Source organism: Oncorhynchus clarkii, chromosome 21 (assembly GCF_045791955.1).
Source record: "Oncorhynchus clarkii lewisi isolate Uvic-CL-2024 chromosome 21, UVic_Ocla_1.0, whole genome shotgun sequence".
Lineage (NCBI taxonomy): Eukaryota > Metazoa > Chordata > Actinopteri > Salmoniformes > Salmonidae > Oncorhynchus > Oncorhynchus clarkii.
The window spans coordinates 30,974,544-30,991,802 of NC_092167.1; the positions used below are offsets into that span (position 1 = coordinate 30,974,544).

Below are 17,259 nucleotides of genomic sequence, written 5' to 3' on the forward strand. Positions count from 1 at the left end.
GTTTTCTAATGTTTGTTAGCTTTTTGAATGGCCTTAAAAGGGCAAAAATGTAGCGCAATGTTCGTCAGCGCAACATTATATTAAAAGGCAGGAGTAAATTCAGCCGCAATCACAAATATATTCTGATAAATATATATTTTAAACAACTGCATTTTCACAAATGTAATATATAATCGCCAAGCCCATTCAAAATAATTAGGGGACTGACTCCGGAAGAATGATGAAGTGGCTAGTCACTTTCATGGCGTATTGGCGTACATATACACACAAACACACTGGACCAACATTGTCCTTCTCGCAAGATAAATATAAATGCTAAGGTTTTTCATGCCAGATTGACATGATTTACGTTGTCATACCAGCCAGATTAATAAAAATAAATTATATGTTCCTTGAAGAACACAGAATGATCAAGCTATTGAGTAACAGAAGATCAGAGACCATTGACAGCCATTTTACCAGTAGGTATGATAACTTGTCATCTTTCATGTTCAACAACACACCAATCACATGTGACAACAGGAAACACAGCAGGTCAAAAGCAAGCTTACTGTAAGGCCAGGAAGGTCTTCCACATCACTAGAAACAGAAAGACAGCATTCCTGGGTGGGCTCAAATCACCAACTTTTAAATTAACAGTCTAACGCGCCAACCAATTGCACCACAGAGACTTGTGGTTATACTGACCCTCAGCAGGCCAAAGTCTCATGGAAGCTCAAACCAAGTCAGGAAGGGTCAGTTCACATCTCCACAATCTGAAAAATTTCATCCCTGGGTGGTGATGATGCACCAACCTTTAGATTGACAGTCAAACAGAGAGGCTTTTGTTGGCATTGACCATCAGCAGGGCAAAATAACAGGAATCTCATTACAGGTCCAGGATGTCACATCCACATCATGGAGCACAACAAACAGACAACTGTCGTCCCTGGGTGGGCTCGAACCACCAACCTTTAGATTAACAGTCTAACGCGCTAACCAATTGCGCCACAGAGACTTGTGGTGTATACGACCCTGACGCTTGATCGATGGCCATTTGTGCTCTCATCCAACTGAACATGGAGTTTACGAAACAACAACACTTTGTTCCAATGGTTGTGTTAACGTGCATCAAAAGTGCAGCAACATTTTCAAGGAAGTAGACCTATAGTTTTCTAATGTTTGTTAGCTTTTTGAATGGCCTTAAAAGGGCAAAAATGTAGCGCAATGTTCGTCAGCGCAACATTATATTAAAAGGCAGGAGTAAATTCAGCCGCAATCACAAATATATTCTGATAAATATATATTTTAAACAACTGCATTTTCACAAATGTAATATATAATCGCCAAGCCCATTCAAAATAATTAGGGGACTGACTCCGGAAGAATGATGAAGTGGCTAGTCACTTTCATGGCGTATTGGCGTACATATACACACAAACACACTGGACCAACATTGTCCTTCTCGCAAGATAAATATAAATGCTAAGGTTTTTCATGCCAGATTGACATCATTTACGTTGTCATACCAGCCAGATTAATAAGAATAAATTATATGTTCCTTGGAGAACACAGAATGATCAAGCTATTGAGTAACAGAAGATCAGAGACCATTGACAACCATTTTACCAGTAGGTATGATAACTTGTCATCTTTCATGTTCAACAACACACCAATCACATGTGACAACAGGAAACACAGCAGGTCAAAAGCAAGCTTACTGTAAGGCCAGGAAGGTCTTCCACATCACTAGAAACAGAAAGACAGCATTCCTGGGTGGGCTCAAATCACCAACTTTTAAATTAACAGTCTAACGCGCCAACCAATTGCACCACAGAGACTTGTGGTTATACTGATCCTCAGCAGGCCAAAGTCTCATGGAAGATCAAGCCAAGTCAGGAAGGGTCAGTTCACATCTCCACAATCTGAAAAATGTCATCCCTGGGTGGTGATGATGCACCAACCTTTAGATTGACAGTCAAACACGCTAACTGATTGCACTAGAGAGGCTTGTGTTGGCATTGACCGGGGCAAAATAACAGGAATCTCATTACAGGTCCAGGATGTCACATCCACATCATGGAGCACAACAAACTGACAACTGTCGTCCCTGGGTGGGCTCGAACCACCAACCTTTAGATTAACAGTCTAACGCGCTAACCAATTGCGCCACAGAGATTTGTGGTGTATATGACCCTGACGCTTGATCGATGGCCATTTGTGCTCTCATCCAACTGAACATGGAGTTTACGAAACAACAACACTTTGTTCCAATGGTTGTGTTAACGTGCATCAAAAGTGCAGCAACATTTTCAAGGAAGTAGACCTATAGTTTTCTAATGTTTGTTAGCTTTTTGAATGGCCTTAAAAGGGCAAAAATGTAGCGCAATGTTCGTCAGCGCAACATTATATTAAAAGGCAGGAGTAAATTCAGCCGCAATCACAAATATATTCTGATAAATATATATTTTAAACAACTGCATTTTCACAAATGTAATATATAATCGCCAAGCCCATTCAAAATAATTAGGGGACTGACTCCGGAAGAATGATGAAGTGGCTAGTCACTTTCATGGCGTATTGGCGTACATATACACACAAACACACTGGACCAACATTGTCCTTCTCGCAAGATAAATATAAATGCTAAGGTTTTTCATGCCAGATTGACATGATTTACGTTGTCATACCAGCCAGATTAATAAAAATAAATTATATGTTCCTTGAAGAACACAGAATGATCAAGCTATTGAGTAACAGAAGATCAGAGACCATTGACAGCCATTTTACCAGTAGGTATGATAACTTGTCATCTTTCATGTTCAACAACACACCAATCACATGTGACAACAGGAAACACAGCAGGTCAAAAGCAAGCTTACTGTAAGGCCAGGAAGGTCTTCCACATCACTAGAAACAGAAAGACAGCATTCCTGGGTGGGCTCAAATCACCAACTTTTAAATTAACAGTCTAACGCGCCAACCAATTGCACCACAGAGACTTGTGGTTATTCTGACCCTCAGCAGGCCAAAGTCTCATGGAAGCTCAAACCAAGTCAGGAAGGGTCAGTTCACATCTCCAATATCTGAAAAATTTCATCCCTGGGTGGTGATGATGCACCAACCTTTAGATTGACAGTCAAACAGAGAGGCTTTTGTTGGCATTGACCATCAGCAGGGCAAAATAACAGGAATCTCATTACAGGTCCAGGATGTCACATCCACATCATGGAGCACAACAAACAGACAACTGTCGTCCCTGGGTGGGCTCGAACCACCAACCTTTAGATTAACAGTCTAACGCGCTAACCAATTGCGCCACAGAGACTTGTGGTATATACGACCCTGACGCTTGATCGATGGCCATTTGTGCTCTCATCCAACTGAACATGGAGTTTACGAAACAACAACACTTTGTTCCAATGGTTGTGTTAACGTGCATCAAAAGTGCAGCAACATTTTCAAGGAAGTAGACCTATAGTTTTCTAATGTTTGTTAGCTTTTTGAATGGCCTTAAAAGGGCAAAAATGTAGCGCAATGTTCGTCAGCGCAACATTATATTAAAAGGCAGGAGTAAATTCAGCCGCAATCACAAATATATTCTGATAAATATATATTTTAAACAACTGCATTTTCACAAATGTAATATATAATCGCCAAGCCCATTCAAAATAATTAGGGGACTGACTCCGGAAGAATGATGAAGTGGCTAGTCACTTTCATGGCGTATTGGCGTACATATACACACAAACACACTGGACCAACATTGTCCTTCTCGCAAGATAAATATAAATGCTAAGGTTTTTCATGCCAGATTGACATGATTTACGTTGTCATACCAGCCAGATTAATAAAAATAAATTATATGTTCCTTGGAGAACACAGAATGATCAAGCTATTGAGTAACAGAAGATCAGAGACCATTGACAGCCATTTTACCAGTAGGTATGATAACTTGTCATCTTTCATGTTCAACAACACACCAATCACATGTGACAACAGGAAACACAGCAGGTCAAAAGCAAGCTTACTGTAAGGCCAGGAAGGTCTTCCACATCACTAGAAACAGAAAGACAGCATTCCTGGGTGGGCTCAAATCACCAACTTTTAAATTAACAGTCTAACGCGCCAACCAATTGCACCACAGAGACTTGTGGTTATACTGACCCTCAGCAGGCCAAAGTCTCATGGAAGCTCAAACCAAGTCAGGAAGGGTCAGTTCACATCTCCACAATCTGAAAAATGTCATCCCTGGGTGGTGATGATGCACCAACCTTTAGATTGACAGTCAAACACGCTAACTGATTGCACTAGAGAGGCTTTTGTTGGCATTGACCAGGGCAAAATAACAGGAATCTCATTACAGGTCCAGGATGTCACATCCACATCATGGAGCACAACAAACTGACAACTGTCGTCCCTGGGTGGGCTCGAACATCCAACCTTTAGATTAACAGTCTAACGCGCTAACCAATTGCGCCACAGAGACTTGTGGTGTATATGACCCTGACGCTTGATCGATGGCCATTTGTGCTCTCATCCAACTGAACATGGAGTTTACGAAACAACAACACTTTGTTCCAATGGTTGTGTTAACGTGCATCAAAAGTGCAGCAACATTTTCAAGGAAGTAGACCTATAGTTTTCTAATGTTTGTTAGCTTTTTGAATGGCCTTAAAAGGGCAAAAATGTAGCGCAATGTTCGTCAGCGCAACATTATATTAAAAGGCAGGAGTAAATTCAGCCACAATCACAAATATATTATGATAAATATATATTTTAAACAACTGCATTTTCACAAATGTAATATATAATCGCCAAGCCCATTCAAAATAATTAGGGGACTGACTCCGGAAGAATGATGAAGTGGCTAGTCACTTTCATGGCGTATTGGCGTACATATACACACAAACACACTGGACCAACATTGTCCTTCTCGCGAGATAAATATATATGCTAAGGTTTTTCATGCCAGATTGACATCATTTACGTTGTCATACCAGCCAGATTAATAAGAATAAATTATATGTTCCTTGGAGAACACAGAATGATCAAGCTATTGAGTAACAGAAGATCAGAGACCATTGACAGCCATTTTACCAGTAGGTATGATAACTTGTCATCTTTCATGTTCAACAACACACCAATCACATGTGACAACAGGAAACACAGCAGGTCAAAAGCAAGCTTACTGTAAGGCCAGGAAGGTCTTCCACATCACTAGAAACAGAAAGACAGCATTCCTGGGTGGGCTCAAATCACCAACTTTTAAATTAACACTCTAACGCGCCAACCAATTGCACCACAGAGACTTGTGGTTATACTGACCCTCAGCAGGCCAAAGTCTCATGGAAGCTCAAACCAAGTCAGGAAGGGTCAGTTCACATCTCCACAATCTGAAAAATGTCATCCCTGGGTGGTGATGATGCACCAACCTTTAGATTGACAGTCAAACACGCTAACTGATTGCACTAGAGAGGCTTGTGTTGGCATTGACCGGGGCAAAATAACAGGAATCTCATTACAGGTCCAGGATGTCACATCCACATCATGGAGCACAACAAACTGACAACTGTCGTCCCTGGGTGGGCTCGAACCACCAACCTTTAGATTAACAGTCTAACGCGCTAACCAATTGCGCCACAGAGACTTGTGGTGTATATGACCCTGACGCTTGATCGATGGCCATTTGTGCTCTCATCCAACTGAACATGGAGTTTACGAAACAACAACACTTTGTTCCAATGGTTGTGTTAACGTGCATCAAAAGTGCAGCAACATTTTCAAGGAAGTAGACCTATAGTTTTCTAATGTTTGTTAGCTTTTTGAATGGCCTTAAAAGGGCAAAAATGTAGCGCAATGTTCGTCAGCGCAACATTATATTAAAAGGCATCTGGCAGGAGTAAATTCAGCCGCAATCACAAATATATTCTGATAAATATATATTTTAAACAACTGCATTTTCACAAATGTAATATATAATCGCCAAGCCCATTCAAAATAATTAGGGGACTGACTCCGGAAGAATGATGAAGTGGCTAGTCACTTTCATGGCATATTGGCGTACATATACACACAAACACACTGGACCAACATTGTCCTTCTCGCAAGATAAATATAAATGCTAAGGTTTTTCATGCCAGATTGACATCATTTACGTTGTCATACCAGCCAGATTAATAAGAATAAATTATATGTTCCTTGGAGAACACAGAATGATCAAGCTATTGAGTAACAGAAGATCAGAGACCATTGACAACCATTTTACCAGTAGGTATGATAACTTGTCATCTTTCATGTTCAACAACACACCAATCACATGTGACAACAGGAAACACAGCAGGTCAAAAGCAAGCTTACTGTAAGGCCAGGAAGGTCTTCCACATCACTAGAAACAGAAAGACAGCATTCCTGGGTGGGCTCAAATCACCAACTTTTAAATTAACAGTCTAACGCGCCAACCAATTGCACCACAGAGACTTGTGGTTATACTGATCCTCAGCAGGCCAAAGTCTTATGGAAGCTCAAGCCAAGTCAGGAAGGGTCAGTTCACATCTCCACAATCTGAAAAATGTCATCCCTGGGTGGTGATGATGCACCAACCTTTAGATTGACAGTCAAACACGCTAACTGATTGCACTAGAGAGGCTTGTGTTGGCATTGACCGGGGCAAAATAACAGGAATCTCATTACAGGTCCAGGATGTCACATCCACATCATGGAGCACAACAAACTGACAACTGTCGTCCCTGGGTGGGCTCGAACCACCAACCTTTAGATTAACAGTCTAACGCGCTAACCAATTGCGCCACAGAGACTTGTGGTGTATACGACCCTGACGCTTGATCGATGGCCATTTGTGCTCTCATCCAACTGAACATGGAGTTTACGAAACAACAACACTTTGTTCCAATGGTTGTGTTAACGTGCATCAAAAGTGCAGCAACATTTTCAAGGAAGTAGACCTATAGTTTTCTAATGTTTGTTAGCTTTTTGAATGGCCTTAAAAGGGCAAAAATGTAGCGCAATGTTCGTCAGCGCAACATTATATTAAAAGGCAGGAGTAAATTCAGCCGCAATCACAAATATATTCTGATAAATATATATTTTAAACAACTGCATTTTCACAAATGTAATATATAATCGCCAAGCCCATTCAAAATAATTAGGGGACTGACTCCGGAAGAATGATGAAGTGGCTAGTCACTTTCATGGCGTATTGGCGTACATATACACACAAACACACTGGACCAACATTGTCCTTCTCGCAAGATAAATATAAATGCTAAGGTTTTTCATGCCAGATTGACATGATTTACGTTGTCATACCAGCCAGATTAATAAAAATAAATTATATGTTCCTTGGAGAACACAGAATGATCAAGCTATTGAGTAACAGAAGATCAGAGACCATTGACAGCCATTTTACCAGTAGGTATGATAACTTGTCATCTTTCATGTTCAACAACACACCAATCACATGTGACAACAGGAAACACAGCAGGTCAAAAGCAAGCTTACTGTAAGGCCAGGAAGGTCTTCCACATCACTAGAAACAGAAAGACAGCATTCCTGGGTGGGCTCAAATCACCAACTTTTAAATTAACAGTCTAACGCGCCAACCAATTGCACCACAGAGACTTGTGGTTATACTGACCCTCAGCAGGCCAAAGTCTCATGGAAGCTCAAACCAAGTCAGGAAGGGTCAGTTCACATCTCCACAATCTGAAAAATGTCATCCCTGGGTGGTGATGATGCACCAACCTTTAGATTGACAGTCAAACACGCTAACTGATTGCACAGAGAGGCTTTTGTTGGCATTGACCATCAGCAGGGCAAAATAACAGGAATCTCATTACAGGTCCAGGATGTCACATCCACATCATGGAGCACAACAAACAGACAACTGTCGTCCCTGGGTGGGCTCGAACCACCAACCTTTAGATTAACAGTCTAACGCGCTAACCAATTGCGCCACAGAGACTTGTGGTGTATACGACCCTGACGCTTGATCGATGGCCATTTGTGCTCTCATCCAACTGAACATGGAGTTTACGAAACAACAACACTTTGTTCCAATGGTTGTGTTAACGTGCATCAAAAGTGCAGCAACATTTTCAAGGAAGTAGACCTATAGTTTTCTAATGTTTGTTAGCTTTTTGAATGGCCTTAAAAGGGCAAAAATGTAGCGCAATGTTCGTCAGCGCAACATTATATTAAAAGGCAGGAGTAAATTCAGCCGCAATCACAAATATATTCTGATAAATATATATTTTAAACAACTGCATTTTCACAAATGTAATATATAATCGCCAAGCCCATTCAAAATAATTAGGGGACTGACTCCGGAAGAATGATGAAGTGGCTAGTCACTTTCATGGCGTATTGGCGTACATATACACACAAACACACTGGACCAACATTGTCCTTCTCGCAAGATAAATATAAATGCTAAGGTTTTTCATGCCAGATTGACATCATTTACGTTGTCATACCAGCCAGATTAATAAGAATAAATTATATGTTCCTTGGAGAACACAGAATGATCAAGCTATTGAGTAACAGAAGATCAGAGACCATTGACAGCCATTTTACCAGTAGGTATGATAACTTGTCATCTTTCATGTTCAACAACACACCAATCACATGTGACAACAGGAAACACAGCAGGTCAAAAGCAAGCTTACTGTAAGGCCAGGAAGGTCTTCCACATCACTAGAAACAGAAAGACAGCATTCCTGGGTGGGCTCAAATCACCAACTTTTAAATTAACAGTCTAACGCGCCAACCAATTGCACCACAGAGACTTGTGGTTATACTGACCCTCAGCAGGCCAAAGTCTCATGGAAGCTCAAACCAAGTCAGGAAGGGTCAGTTCACATCTCCACAATCTGAAAAATGTCATCCCTGGGTGGTGATGATGCACCAACCTTTAGATTGACAGTCAAACACGCTAACTGATTGCACTAGAGAGGCTTGTGTTGGCATTGACCATCAGCAGGGCAAAATAACAGGAATCTCATTACAGGTCCAGGATGTCACATCCACATCATGGAGCACAACAAACTGACAACTGTCGTCCCTGGGTGGGCTCGAACCACCAACCTTTAGATTAACAGTCTAACGCGCTAACCAATTGCGCCACAGAGACTTGTGGTGTATATGACCCTGACGCTTGATCGATGGCCATTTGTGCTCTCATCCAACTGAACATGGAGTTTACGAAACAACAACACTTTGTTCCAATGGTTGTGTTAACGTGCATCAAAAGTGCAGCAACATTTTCAAGGAAGTAGACCTATAGTTTTCTAATGTTTGTTAGCTTTTTGAATGGCCTTAAAAGGGCAAAAATGTAGCGCAATGTTCGTCAGCGCAACATTATATTAAAAGGCAGGCAGGAGTAAATTCAGCCGCAATCACAAATATATTCTGATAAATATATATTTTAAACAACTGCATTTTCACAAATGTAATATATAATCGCCAAGCCCATTCAAAATAATTAGGGGACTGACTCCGGAAGAATGATGAAGTGGCTAGTCACTTTCATGGCGTATTGGCGTACATATACACACAAACACACTGGACCAACATTGTCCTTCTCGCAAGATAAATATAAATGCTAAGGTTTTTCATGCCAGATTGACATCATTTACGTTGTCATACCAGCCAGATTAATAAGAATAAATTATATGTTCCTTGGAGAACACAGAATGATCAAGCTATTGAGTAACAGAAGATCAGAGACCATTGACAGCCATTTTACCAGTAGGTATGATAACTTGTCATCTTTCATGTTCAACAACACACCAATCACATGTGACAACAGGAAACACAGCAGGTCAAAAGCAAGCTTACTGTAAGGCCAGGAAGGTCTTCCACATCACTAGAAACAGAAAGACAGCATTCCTGGGTGGGCTCAAATCACCAACTTTTAAATTAACAGTCTAACGCGCCAACCAATTGCACCACAGAGACTTGTGGTTATACTGACCCTCAGCAGGCCAAAGTCTCATGGAAGCTCAAACCAAGTCAGGAAGGGTCAGTTCACATCTCCACAATCTGAAAAATGTCATCCCTGGGTGGTGATGATGCACCAACCTTTAGATTGACAGTCAAACACGCTAACTGATTGCACTAGAGAGGCTTGTGTTGGCATTGACCATCAGCAGGGCAAAATAACAGGAATCTCATTACAGGTCCAGGATGTCACATCCACATCATGGAGCACAACAAACTGACAACTGTCGTCCCTGGGTGGGCTCGAACCACCAACCTTTAGATTAACAGTCTAACGCGCTAACCAATTGCGCCACAGAGACTTGTGGTGTATATGACCCTGACGCTTGATCGATGGCCATTTGTGCTCTCATCCAACTGAACATGGAGTTTACGAAACAACAACACTTTGTTCCAATGGTTGTGTTAACGTGCATCAAAAGTGCAGCAACATTTTCAAGGAAGTAGACCTATAGTTTTCTAATGTTTGTTAGCTTTTTGAATGGCCTTAAAAGGGCAAAAATGTAGCGCAATGTTCGTCAGCGCAACATTATATTAAAAGGCAGGAGTAAATTCAGCCACAATCACAAATATATTATGATAAATATATATTTTAAACAACTGCATTTTCACAAATGTAATATATAATCGCCAAGCCCATTCAAAATAATTAGGGGACTGACTCCGGAAGAATGATGAAGTGGCTAGTCACTTTCATGGCGTATTGGCGTACATATACACACAAACACACTGGACCAACATTGTCCTTCTCGCGAGATAAATATAAATGCTAAGGTTTTTCATGCCAGATTGACATCATTTACGTTGTCATACCAGCCAGATTAATAAGAATAAATTATATGTTCCTTGGAGAACACAGAATGATCAAGCTATTGAGTAACAGAAGATCAGAGACCATTGACAGCCATTTTACCAGTAGGTATGATAACTTGTCATCTTTCATGTTCAACAACACACCAATCACATGTGACAACAGGAAACACAGCAGGTCAAAAGCAAGCTTACTGTAAGGCCAGGAAGGTCTTCCACATCACTAGAAACAGAAAGACAGCATTCCTGGGTGGGCTCAAATCACCAACTTTTAAATTAACACTCTAACGCGCCAACCAATTGCACCACAGAGACTTGTGGTTATACTGACCCTCAGCAGGCCAAAGTCTCATGGAAGCTCAAACCAAGTCAGGAAGGGTCAGTTCACATCTCCACAATCTGAAAAATGTCATCCCTGGGTGGTGATGATGCACCAACCTTTAGATTGACAGTCAAACACGCTAACTGATTGCACTAGAGAGGCTTGTGTTGGCATTGACCGGGGCAAAATAACAGGAATCTCATTACAGGTCCAGGATGTCACATCCACATCATGGAGCACAACAAACTGACAACTGTCGTCCCAATGGTTGTGGGTGGGCTCAAGGAAGAGACCACCAACCTTTAGATGTTTAACAGTCTAACGCGCTAACCAATTGCGCCACAGAGACTTAGTGGTGTATACTGGACCAACACCCTGACGCTTGACATCATTTACGTTGTCATACCAGCCTATGTTCCTTGGAGAACACAGAATGATCAAGCTATTGAGTAACAGAAGATCAGAGACCATTGACAGCCATTTTACCAGTAGGTATGATAACTTGTCATCTTTCATGTTCAACAACACACCAATCACATGTGACAACAGGAAACACAGCAGGTCAAAAGCAAGCTTACTGTAAGGCCAGGAAGGTCTTCCACATCACTAGAAACAGAAAGACAGCATTCCTGGGTGGGCTCAAATCACCAACTTTTAAATTAACAGTCTAACGCGCCAACCAATTGCACCACAGAGACTTGTGGTTATACTGACCCTCAGCAGGCCAAAGTCTCATGGAAGCTCAAACCAAGTCAGGAAGGGTCAGTTCACATCTCCACAATCTGAAAAATGTCATCCCTGGGTGGTGATGATGCACCAACCTTTAGATTGACAGTCAAACACGCTAACTGATTGCACTAGAGAGGCTTGTGTTGGCATTGACCATCAGCAGGGCAAAATAACAGGAATCTCATTACAGGTCCAGGATGTCACATCCACATCATGGAGCACAACAAACTGACAACTGTCGTCCCTGGGTGGGCTCGAACCACCAACCTTTAGATTAACAGTCTAACGCGCTAACCAATTGCGCCACAGAGACTTGTGGTGTATACGACCCTGACGCTTGATCGATGGCCATTTGTGCTCTCATCCAACTGAACATGGAGTTTACGAAACAACAACACTTTGTTCCAATGGTTGTGTTAACGTGCATCAAAAGTGCAGCAACATTTTCAAGGAAGTAGACCTATAGTTTTCTAATGTTTGTTAGCTTTTTGAATGGCCTTAAAAGGGCAAAAATGTAGCGCAATGTTCGTCAGCGCAACATTATATTAAAAGGCATCTGGCAGGAGTAAATTCAGCCGCAATCACAAATATATTCTGATAAATATATATTTTAAACAACTGCATTTTCACAAATGTAATATATAATCGCCAAGCCCATTCAAAATAATTAGGGGACTGACTCCGGAAGAATGATGAAGTGGCTAGTCACTTTCATGGCGTATTGGCGTACATATACACACAAACACACTGGACCAACATTGTCCTTCTCGCAAGATAAATATAAATGCTAAGGTTTTTCATGCCAGATTGACATCATTTACGTTGTCATACCAGCCAGATTAATAAGAATAAATTATATGTTCCTTGGAGAACACAGAATGATCAAGCTATTGAGTAACAGAAGATCAGAGACCATTGACAGCCATTTTACCAGTAGGTATGATAACTTGTCATCTTTCATGTTCAACAACACACCAATCACATGTGACAACAGGAAACACAGCAGGTCAAAAGCAAGCTTACTGTAAGGCCAGGAAGGTCTTCCACATCACTAGAAACAGAAAGACAGCATTCCTGGGTGGGCTCAAATCACCAACTTTTAAATTAACAGTCTAACGCGCCAACCAATTGCACCACAGAGACTTGTGGTTATACTGACCCTCAGCAGGCCAAAGTCTCATGGAAGCTCAAGCCAAGTCAGGAAGGGTCAGTTCACATCTCCACAATCTGAAAAATGTCATCCCTGGGTGGTGATGATGCACCAACCTTTAGATTGACAGTCAAACACGCTAACTGATTGCACTAGAGAGGCTTGTGTTGGCATTGACCGGGGCAAAATAACAGGAATCTCATTACAGGTCCAGGATGTCACATCCACATCATGGAGCACAACAAACTGACAACTGTCGTCCCTGGGTGGGCTCGAACCACCAACCTTTAGATTAACAGTCTAACGCGCTAACCAATTGCGCCACAGAGACTTGTGGTGTATACGACCCTGACGCTTGATCGATGGCCATTTGTGCTCTCATCCAACTGAACATGGAGTTTACGAAACAACAACACTTTGTTCCAATGGTTGTGTTAACGTGCATCAAAAGTGCAGCAACATTTTCAAGGAAGTAGACCTATAGTTTTCTAATGTTTGTTAGCTTTTTGAATGGCCTTAAAAGGGCAAAAATGTAGCGCAATGTTCGTCAGCGCAACATTATATTAAAAGGCAGGAGTAAATTCAGCCGCAATCACAAATATATTCTGATAAATATATATTTTAAACAACTGCATTTTCACAAATGTAATATATAATCGCCAAGCCCATTCAAAATAATTAGGGGACTGACTCCGGAAGAATGATGAAGTGGCTAGTCACTTTCATGGCGTATTGGCGTACATATACACACAAACACACTGGACCAACATTGTCCTTCTCGCAAGATAAATATAAATGCTAAGGTTTTTCATGCCAGATTGACATGATTTACGTTGTCATACCAGCCAGATTAATAAAAATAAATTATATGTTCCTTGGAGAACACAGAATGATCAAGCTATTGAGTAACAGAAGATCAGAGACCATTGACAGCCATTTTACCAGTAGGTATGATAACTTGTCATCTTTCATGTTCAACAACACACCAATCACATGTGACAACAGGAAACACAGCAGGTCAAAAGCAAGCTTACTGTAAGGCCAGGAAGGTCTTCCACATCACTAGAAACAGAAAGACAGCATTCCTGGGTGGGCTCAAATCACCAACTTTTAAATTAACAGTCTAACGCGCCAACCAATTGCACCACAGAGACTTGTGGTTATACTGACCCTCAGCAGGCCAAAGTCTCATGGAAGCTCAAACCAAGTCAGGAAGGGTCAGTTCACATCTCCACAATCTGAAAAATGTCATCCCTGGGTGGTGATGATGCACCAACCTTTAGATTGACAGTCAAACACGCTAACTGATTGCACTAGAGAGGCTTTTGTTGGCATTGACCATCAGCAGGGCAAAATAACAGGAATCTCATTACAGGTCCAGGATGTCACATCCACATCATGGAGCACAACAAACTGACATCTGTCGTCCCTGGGTGGGCTCGAACATCCAACCTTTAGATTAACAGTCTAACGCGCTAACCAATTGCGCCACAGAGACTTGTGGTGTATATGACCCTGACGCTTGATCGATGGCCATTTGTGCTCTCATCCAACTGAACATGGAGTTTACGAAACAACAACACTTTGTTCCAATGGTTGTGTTAACGTGCATCAAAAGTGCAGCAACATTTTCAAGGAAGTAGACCTATAGTTTTCTAATGTTTGTTAGCTTTTTGAATGGCCTTAAAAGGGCAAAAATGTAGCGCAATGTTCGTCAGCGCAACATTATATTAAAAGGCAGGAGTAAATTCAGCCACAATCACAAATATATTATGATAAATATATATTTTAAACAACTGCATTTTCACAAATGTAATATATAATCGCCAAGCCCATTCAAAATAATTAGGGGACTGACTCCGGAAGAATGATGAAGTGGCTAGTCACTTTCATGGCGTATTGGCGTACATATACACACAAACACACTGGACCAACATTGTCCTTCTCGCGAGATAAATATATATGCTAAGGTTTTTCATGCCAGATTGACATCATTTACGTTGTCATACCAGCCAGATTAATAAGAATAAATTATATGTTCCTTGGAGAACACAGAATGATCAAGCTATTGAGTAACAGAAGATCAGAGACCATTGACAGCCATTTTACCAGTAGGTATCATAACTTGTCATCTTTCATGTTCAACAACACACCAATCACATGTGACAACAGGAAACACAGCAGGTCAAAAGCAAGCTTACTGTAAGGCCAGGAAGGTCTTCCACATCACTAGAAACAGAAAGACAGCATTCCTGGGTGGGCTCAAATCACCAACTTTTAAATTAACACTCTAACGCGCCAACCAATTGCACCACAGAGACTTGTGGTTATACTGACCCTCAGCAGGCCAAAGTCTCATGGAAGCTCAAACCAAGTCAGGAAGGGTCAGTTCACATCTCCACAATCTGAAAAATGTCATCCCTGGGTGGTGATGATGCACCAACCTTTAGATTGACAGTCAAACACGCTAACTGATTGCACTAGAGAGGCTTGTGTTGGCATTGACCGGGGCAAAATAACAGGAATCTCATTACAGGTCCAGGATGTCACATCCACATCATGGAGCACAACAAACTGACAACTGTCGTCCCTGGGTGGGCTCGAACCACCAACCTTTAGATTAACAGTCTAACGCGCTAACCAATTGCGCCACAGAGACTTGTGGTGTATATGACCCTGACGCTTGATCGATGGCCATTTGTGCTCTCATCCAACTGAACATGGAGTTTACGAAACAACAACACTTTGTTCCAATGGTTGTGTTAACGTGCATCAAAAGTGCAGCAACATTTTCAAGGAAGTAGACCTATAGTTTTCTAATGTTTGTTAGCTTTTTGAATGGCCTTAAAAGGGCAAAAATGTAGCGCAATGTTCGTCAGCGCAACATTATATTAAAAGGCATCTGGCAGGAGTAAATTCAGCCGCAATCACAAATATATTCTGATAAATATATATTTTAAACAACTGCATTTTCACAAATGTAATATATAATCGCCAAGCCCATTCAAAATAATTAGGGGACTGACTCCGGAAGAATGATGAAGTGGCTAGTCACTTTCATGGCGTATTGGCGTACATATACACACAAACACACTGGACCAACATTGTCCTTCTCGCAAGATAAATATAAATGCTAAGGTTTTTCATGCCAGATTGACATCATTTACGTTGTCATACCAGCCAGATTAATAAGAATAAATTATATGTTCCTTGGAGAACACAGAATGATCAAGCTATTGAGTAACAGAAGATCAGAGACCATTGACAACCATTTTACCAGTAGGTATGATAACTTGTCATCTTTCATGTTCAACAACACACCAATCACATGTGACAACAGGAAACACAGCAGGTCAAAAGCAAGCTTACTGTAAGGCCAGGAAGGTCTTCCACATCACTAGAAACAGAAAGACAGCATTCCTGGGTGGGCTCAAATCACCAACTTTTAAATTAACAGTCTAACGCGCCAACCAATTGCACCACAGAGACTTGTGGTTATACTGATCCTCAGCAGGCCAAAGTCTCATGGAAGCTCAAGCCAAGTCAGGAAGGGTCAGTTCACATCTCCACAATCTGAAAAATGTCATCCCTGGGTGGTGATGATGCACCAACCTTTAGATTGACAGTCAAACACGCTAACTGATTGCACTAGAGAGGCTTGTGTTGGCATTGACCGGGGCAAAATAACAGGAATCTCATTACAGGTCCAGGATGTCACATCCACATCATGGAGCACAACAAACTGACAACTGTCGTCCCTGGGTGGGCTCGAACCACCAACCTTTAGATTAACAGTCTAACGCGCTAACCAATTGCGCCACAGAGACTTGTGGTGTATACGACCCTGACGCTTGATCGATGGCCATTTGTGCTCTCATCCAACTGAACATGGAGTTTACGAAACAACAACACTTTGTTCCAATGGTTGTGTTAACGTGCATCAAAAGTGCAGCAACATTTTCAAGGAAGTAGACCTATAGTTTTCTAATGTTTGTTAGCTTTTTGAATGGCCTTAAAAGGGCAAAAATGTAGCGCAATGTTCGTCAGCGCAACATTATATTAAAAGGCAGGAGTAAATTCAGCCGCAATCACAAATATATTCTGATAAATATATATTTTAAACAACTGCATTTTCACAAATGTAATATATAATCGCCAAGCCCATTCAAAATAATTAGGGGACTGACTCCGGAAGAATGATGAAGTGGCTAGTCACTTTCATGGCGTATTGGCGTACATATACACACAA

At 41.3% G+C, this 17,259-nt stretch overlaps 14 non-coding genes across 14 annotated transcripts; all 14 read right to left on the reverse strand.

The window, feature by feature from the left end:
- Nucleotides 1-923: 923 nt before the first annotated feature.
- Nucleotides 924-997, reverse strand: trnan-guu (transfer RNA asparagine (anticodon GUU)). The gene has a single exon. It is a non-coding gene; the product is annotated as a tRNA-Asn (tRNA).
- A 1,087-nt stretch (nt 998-2,084) lies between these two features.
- trnan-guu (transfer RNA asparagine (anticodon GUU)) lies at nt 2,085-2,158 on the reverse strand. The gene has a single exon. It is a non-coding gene; the product is annotated as a tRNA-Asn (tRNA).
- A 1,075-nt stretch (nt 2,159-3,233) lies between these two features.
- On the reverse strand, nt 3,234-3,307 carry trnan-guu (transfer RNA asparagine (anticodon GUU)). Its single transcript has one exon. It is a non-coding gene; the product is annotated as a tRNA-Asn (tRNA).
- A 1,087-nt stretch (nt 3,308-4,394) lies between these two features.
- trnan-guu (transfer RNA asparagine (anticodon GUU)) lies at nt 4,395-4,468 on the reverse strand. Its single transcript has one exon. It is a non-coding gene; the product is annotated as a tRNA-Asn (tRNA).
- A 1,087-nt stretch (nt 4,469-5,555) lies between these two features.
- On the reverse strand, nt 5,556-5,629 carry trnan-guu (transfer RNA asparagine (anticodon GUU)). The gene has a single exon. It is a non-coding gene; the product is annotated as a tRNA-Asn (tRNA).
- A 1,094-nt stretch (nt 5,630-6,723) lies between these two features.
- trnan-guu (transfer RNA asparagine (anticodon GUU)) lies at nt 6,724-6,797 on the reverse strand. Its single transcript has one exon. It is a non-coding gene; the product is annotated as a tRNA-Asn (tRNA).
- Nucleotides 6,798-7,889: 1,092 nt separating this feature from the next.
- On the reverse strand, nt 7,890-7,963 carry trnan-guu (transfer RNA asparagine (anticodon GUU)). Its single transcript has one exon. It is a non-coding gene; the product is annotated as a tRNA-Asn (tRNA).
- A 1,093-nt stretch (nt 7,964-9,056) lies between these two features.
- trnan-guu (transfer RNA asparagine (anticodon GUU)) lies at nt 9,057-9,130 on the reverse strand. Its single transcript has one exon. It is a non-coding gene; the product is annotated as a tRNA-Asn (tRNA).
- A 1,097-nt stretch (nt 9,131-10,227) lies between these two features.
- On the reverse strand, nt 10,228-10,301 carry trnan-guu (transfer RNA asparagine (anticodon GUU)). Its single transcript has one exon. It is a non-coding gene; the product is annotated as a tRNA-Asn (tRNA).
- A 1,798-nt stretch (nt 10,302-12,099) lies between these two features.
- Nucleotides 12,100-12,173, reverse strand: trnan-guu (transfer RNA asparagine (anticodon GUU)). Its single transcript has one exon. It is a non-coding gene; the product is annotated as a tRNA-Asn (tRNA).
- A 1,094-nt stretch (nt 12,174-13,267) lies between these two features.
- Nucleotides 13,268-13,341, reverse strand: trnan-guu (transfer RNA asparagine (anticodon GUU)). Its single transcript has one exon. It is a non-coding gene; the product is annotated as a tRNA-Asn (tRNA).
- Nucleotides 13,342-14,434: 1,093 nt separating this feature from the next.
- trnan-guu (transfer RNA asparagine (anticodon GUU)) lies at nt 14,435-14,508 on the reverse strand. Its single transcript has one exon. It is a non-coding gene; the product is annotated as a tRNA-Asn (tRNA).
- A 1,087-nt stretch (nt 14,509-15,595) lies between these two features.
- On the reverse strand, nt 15,596-15,669 carry trnan-guu (transfer RNA asparagine (anticodon GUU)). The gene has a single exon. It is a non-coding gene; the product is annotated as a tRNA-Asn (tRNA).
- Nucleotides 15,670-16,763: 1,094 nt separating this feature from the next.
- On the reverse strand, nt 16,764-16,837 carry trnan-guu (transfer RNA asparagine (anticodon GUU)). Its single transcript has one exon. It is a non-coding gene; the product is annotated as a tRNA-Asn (tRNA).
- Nucleotides 16,838-17,259: the final 422 nt, after the last annotated feature.